This window comes from Dasypus novemcinctus, chromosome 13, assembly GCF_030445035.2.
Source record: "Dasypus novemcinctus isolate mDasNov1 chromosome 13, mDasNov1.1.hap2, whole genome shotgun sequence".
In the NCBI taxonomy this organism is placed as follows: Eukaryota; Metazoa; Chordata; class Mammalia; order Cingulata; family Dasypodidae; genus Dasypus; species Dasypus novemcinctus.
In genome coordinates, this window is record NC_080685.1 from 27768364 (window position 1) to 27774363 (window position 6000).

Genomic DNA, 6000 nt, shown 5'->3' on the forward strand with positions numbered 1-6000 from the left:
GATAACAGATATGATGGAAATGAACACCACAGTTCAAGAAATCAAAAATACACTTGCAGCAAATATCAGCAGACTAGAAGAGGCAGAGCAGAGAATTAGTGACGTGGAAGACAGTACATCAGAAATCAAACAGATAGTAGAAGTGGTTGATAAAAAGATAGAAAAAATCCAGCTAGGACTTAGGGCCCTGAATGACAATGCAAAACACTTAAACATACGTATTATAGGCATTCTAGAAGGAGAAGAGAAGGGAAAGGGGTCAGAAGGAGTGTTGCAGGAAATAATGGCTGAAAACTTCCCAAATCTACTGAAAGAGACAGATGTACATATCCAAGAAGAACAGCGCACTCCACTGGTCATAAACCCCAACAGGCCCATCCCAAGACATATACTTGTCAAATTATCCAATGCTCAAGACAAAGAGAAAATTTTAAAAGCAGCAAGAGAAAAGAAAACCATCACATACAAGGGAAGCTCCATAAGATTAAGTGCTGATTTCTCATCTGAAACCATAGAGGCAAGAAGGCAGTGGTCTGATATAGTCAAGGTACTAAAGGAAAAAAATTTCCAACCAAGAATACTCTATCCAGCTAAACTAGCATTCAAAAATGATGGAGAGTTCAAAATATTCGCAGATAAACAGAAACTGAAAGAGTACACCAACAAGAAACCTCCCCTTCAAGAAATTCTAAAGGGAGTTCTGCAGGAATAAAGGAAAAAACAGGAGAGGCAGAGTTGGAGGAGAGTGTAAGAGCAACAAAAAAGACAAAAATAGAAGGAAAAAACATACAAACAAAATATGACAAACACAAATCCAATCAAAATATGGCTAACACAAATAATTCCTTGAAAGTAACAACACTGAATGTCAACGGATTAAACTCACCTATCAAAAAATTCAGGCTGGGACATTGGATAAGGAAATATGACCCATCTATATGCTGTCTACAAGACACACATCTTAGACCCAGAGACTCATGGAGGTTGAAAGTGAATGGCTGGAAAACAATCATACAAGCAAACAATAACCAAAAAAAGGCAGGAGTAGCTATATTAATATCAGACAAAATAGACTTTAAATGCAAAACAATTGTGAGAGACAAAGAAGGATACTATATTTTAGTGAAAGGGACAGTCTGTCAAGAAGATCGAACAATCATAAATATTTATGCTCCTAACAAGGGTGCCTCTAAATACATGAGGCAAATGCTGGAAAAACTAAATGAAAAAATAGATGCATCTACATTTATAGTGGGGATTTTAATACACCACTATCAACTCTGGACAGAACATCTCAAAAGAGAATCACTAAAGAAACAAAACATTTGAACAGTATATTGGAAGAGCTGGATCTAATAGACATATATAGATCATTACACTCAAGCACAGCAGGATACACATTTTTCTCAAGCGCACAAGGATCATTCTCCAAGATAGACCATATGCTAGGCCACAAAGAAAGGCTTAATAAATCCAGAAAGATCAAAATCATACAAAACAATATCTCTGACCACAGTGGAGTGAAGCTGGAAATTTGCAAGGGACAGAGGCCCAGATTTCACACCACGATTTGGAAATTAAACAGCACACTCTTAGAAAAACAGTGGGTCAAAGAGGAAATCTCAAAAGAAATCAATGACTACCTTGAAACGAATGATAATGATAACACAACATACCAAAATTTATGGGATGCAGAAAAAGCAGTACTGAGAGGGAAATTGATAGCCATAAATTCATATATCAAAAAAGAAGAAAGAGCAAAAATTGAGGAACTAACTGCACATTTGATGGAATTAGAAAAACAACAATAAAGTAACCCAACAGAAAGAAGAAGGAAGGAAATAACAAAGATAAAAGCAGAACTAAATGAAATAGAAAATAAGAAAGCACCTTAAAAGATAAAAAAGACCAAGAGCTGGTTTTTTGAGAAGATCAACAAAATTGACAAACCTTTAGCGAGACTAACAAAGAAAAAAAGAGAGAAGATGCAAATACACAAAATAAGAAATGAGAAAGGCAATAACATCACTGACCTCACAGAAATAAAGACTATCATAAGAGGATACTTTGAAAAACTATATTCCAACAAAAATGACAATTTAGAGGAAATGGACAAATTCCTAGAAACATATAAGCAGCCCATATTGACAAAAGAAGAAATTGATGATCTTAAGAAACCAATCACAAGCGAAGAGATAGAATCAATCATTAAAAATCTCCCAACTAAGAAGAGCCCAGGGCCAGATGGCTTCACAGGTGAATTCTACAAAACATTCTGGAAAGAAATAACACCAATCCTGCTGAAACTATTCCAAAAAATCGAAGCAGAAGGAACATTGCCAAACTCCTTCTATGATGCCAACATTACCCTAGTACCAAAGCCAAACAAAGACACCACAAGAAAGGAAAATTACAGACCAATTTCTCTAATGAACCTAGGCGCAAAAATACTTAACAAAATACTTGCTAATTGTATTCAACAACACATTAAACAAATTATACACCACGACCCAGTGGGATTTATTCCAGATATGCAAGGATGGTTCAACATAAGAAAATCAATCAATGTAATACACCATATAAACAGATTGAAGGGAAAAAATCAAATGATTATATCTATAGATGCAGAAAAAGCATTTGACAAAATACAGCACCCTTTCTTGATAAAAACACTCCAAAAGATCAGAATACAAGGAATTTTTTGAACATGATAAGAGTATATATGAAAAACCTACAGCCAACATTGTTTACAATGGAGAAATCCTAAAATCCTTCCCTCTAAACTCAGGAACAAGACAAGGATGCCCATTGTCTCTGCTCCTATTTAACATTGTCTTAGAAGTACTTGCTCGAGCACTGAGGCAAGAACCAAATATAAAAGGCATTCAAATTGGAAAGGAAGAAGTCAAAATTTCATTATTTACAGATGACATGATCCTATACATAGAAAAGCCTGAGAGAGCTACAACAAAGATTCTAGAACTCATAAATGAGTTTAGTAAAGTCGCAGGTTACAAGATCAATGTACAAAAATCAGTAGCATTTCTGTACACCAATAATGAGCAAGATCAGGAGGAACTCAAGAAACAAATACCATTTACAATAGAAAATTAAAAAATCAAATACTTAGGAATAAATTTAACTAAAGAGGTAAAAAACTTATACACCAAGAACTATACAAGACTGTTCAAGGAAATCAAAGAAGACCTAAATAAATGGAAGAATATTCCTTGTTCATGGATAGGAAGACTGAATATTATTAAGATGTCTATCCTACCAAAACTGATCTATACATTCAATGCAATCCCAATAAAAATCAACACAGCCTTCTTTAAGGAACTAGAAAAACTAACTATGAAATTTATTTGGAAAGGAAAGAGGCCCCGAATAGCCAAAGACATATTGAAAAAGAAAAATGAAATTGGAGGAATCACACTACCTGACTTCAAAACATACTACAAAGCTACAGTAGTGAAAACAGCATGGTATTGGCATAAGGAGAGACACACAAACCAATGGAATTGAATTGAAAGTTCTGATATAGAACTTCATATATATAGCAATATAATATTCGATAAAGCCACCAAACCCTCTCAACTGGGAGAGAATGGCCTATTCAACAAATGGTGCCTGGAGAACTGGATAGCCATATGTAGAAGAATGAAAGTGGATTACCATCTCACACCATATACAAAGATCAACTCAAGATGGATCAAAGACCTAAATATAAGAGCCAAGACCATAAAGATCTTGGAAAGCAGTGTAGGGAAACATCTACAGGGCCTTGTAATAGGAAATGGCTTCATAAATATCACACCAAAAGCACGAGCAGCAAAAGAACTAATAGATAAATGGGACTTCCTCAAAATTAAAGCCTTCTGCACCTCAAAGGAGTTTGTCAAGAAAGTAAAAAGGGAACCCACACAATAGGAGAAAATATTTGGCAACCATATATCTGATAAGAGACTTATAACTTGCATATATAAAGAACTCCTATATCTTGAAAATAAAAAGATAAACAACCCATTTAAAAAATGGGAAAAAGATTTAAACAGATGCTTCTCCAAAGAAGAAATACAAATGGCTAAAAAGCACATGAAAAAATGCTCCAAATCTCTAGCTATCAGGGAAATGCAGATCAAAACTACAATGAGATACCATCTTACTCCCATAAGATTGGCAGCTATGAAAAAAACAGAAGAATACAAATGCTGGAGAGGATGTGAAGAAAGGGGAACACTCATCCATTGCTGGTGGGAATGCAGAAGGATCCAACCATTCTGGAGGACAGTTTGGCCGTTTCTCAAAAAACTAACCATAGATTTGCCATATGACCCAGCAATACCACCGCTGGGTATATATCCAGCAGAACTGAAAACAAGGACACAAACCGATATATGTACATCAATGTTCATAGCAGCATTGTTCACTATCGCCAAAATCTGGAATCAACCCAAATGCCCATCAACAGATGAGTGGATCAATAAAATGTGGTATATACACACAATGGAATACTACTCGGCTGTAAGAACAAATACACTACAAACACATGTGATAACATGGATGAATCTTGAGAACCTTATGTTGAGTGAAGCAACCCAGGCATTGAAGGACAAATACTACATGACCTCAATGATATGAAATAAGCAACCTGCCTCAGAGAGCTAGAGACTGGAAAATAGGCTTACAGGAAATCGGGGGGTGGAGGAAGGATGTGAACCGACGTCTGCAGGGGTGGAATCTATGATGAGCTGGTGGTAAGTAAGAGCACAAAGAAGAGATAAAATGGGGGCAAGGGGTTGCCTTTGGGTGGGGCTTTGTGGGTTTGAGGGGGGCTGGGGATGGGCAGATGGGTAATATTGCTCACAAAATTGGGGGGAGGGAGGGGCAACATATGAACATAGGAGAGTGTCAGGTGTTGGTTGAGAGTAAAATGCTGAGAAAACCGTATCAAAATATAATTAGGAGGGTTACCTGTTTAGGATGCTCGGAGGGGATGGCCTGATGCGGGACGGACTCCTGGGGAATGTCTGAATGCTCATTTTGCCAGGGCGGGTTGTACCATTTGGTAGAGACCCAAGAAGTGAGAGTTGGGGTGGTCCCACATCCTGGGGAGGACTAATGCTATCAAATAGAGAGAATTGTATCTCTCGAGAGAAAGGGTGGCTCCCAGGGCATTAGTGCATTTGAGCAAGTCAGGCCCTGAACACTGTTGCAAGTATCTCTGGACGTGGCTCCTTGGGAAATAGAGATTGGCTGTCACTGTTGGCCTCAAAGAGAGGGGAAAATGGATATTGAATGGATGGAACCAAGGTAAATGTGGGGGCAAGAGAGGAGTTTCACGAGAGTACACGAGGATGAATATAAAACATGTAATACACCAAAAACATACAGGGGACAACAGACTAATAATGTAAACCATAATATAAAACATAGGATAACTAAAAAATTTAGCAAACTGTATATCCTAAAGTATGGACCACATTGTAAGCACAGATGTCACCTTGTTTGAAAGCTATTGTTTCAGAGTCTGTACATCAGTTTCAGTAAATATGATATGGATAAGTTAAAAGATTATCGCTGTGGAAGGGAAAAGGTTTTATGGTGGATGTGTGGGAGTACTGTATATTGTATATATGAATTACAATCTAAGACTCTTGTGAAGAGAAGCTCAATAATTAGTAAAAAAGAAAAGAAAAAGACAGTATGTAGAAATTTTTCCAAATCAAAATGTACTCTAGATCTAACCTTTAAACTCATTGCTATATTCCATTTTACTAGCAAGGGAACCTGACATTATATTGGGATTCACTTTACAGGAAGTTTTGGATCACAGAGAGGTTCAACAATGACAGCAGAGGAATACTGGTGTGGGATGTTATTGACAGGCTATATATGGTTGACAGGGAGTTATACAGGGCATATGTCCAGGGTGCATGGTAATGTTTAGATATACTCATAGTGGAAACAATTAAAAACAATAGCTGAGGGGGTACTGGG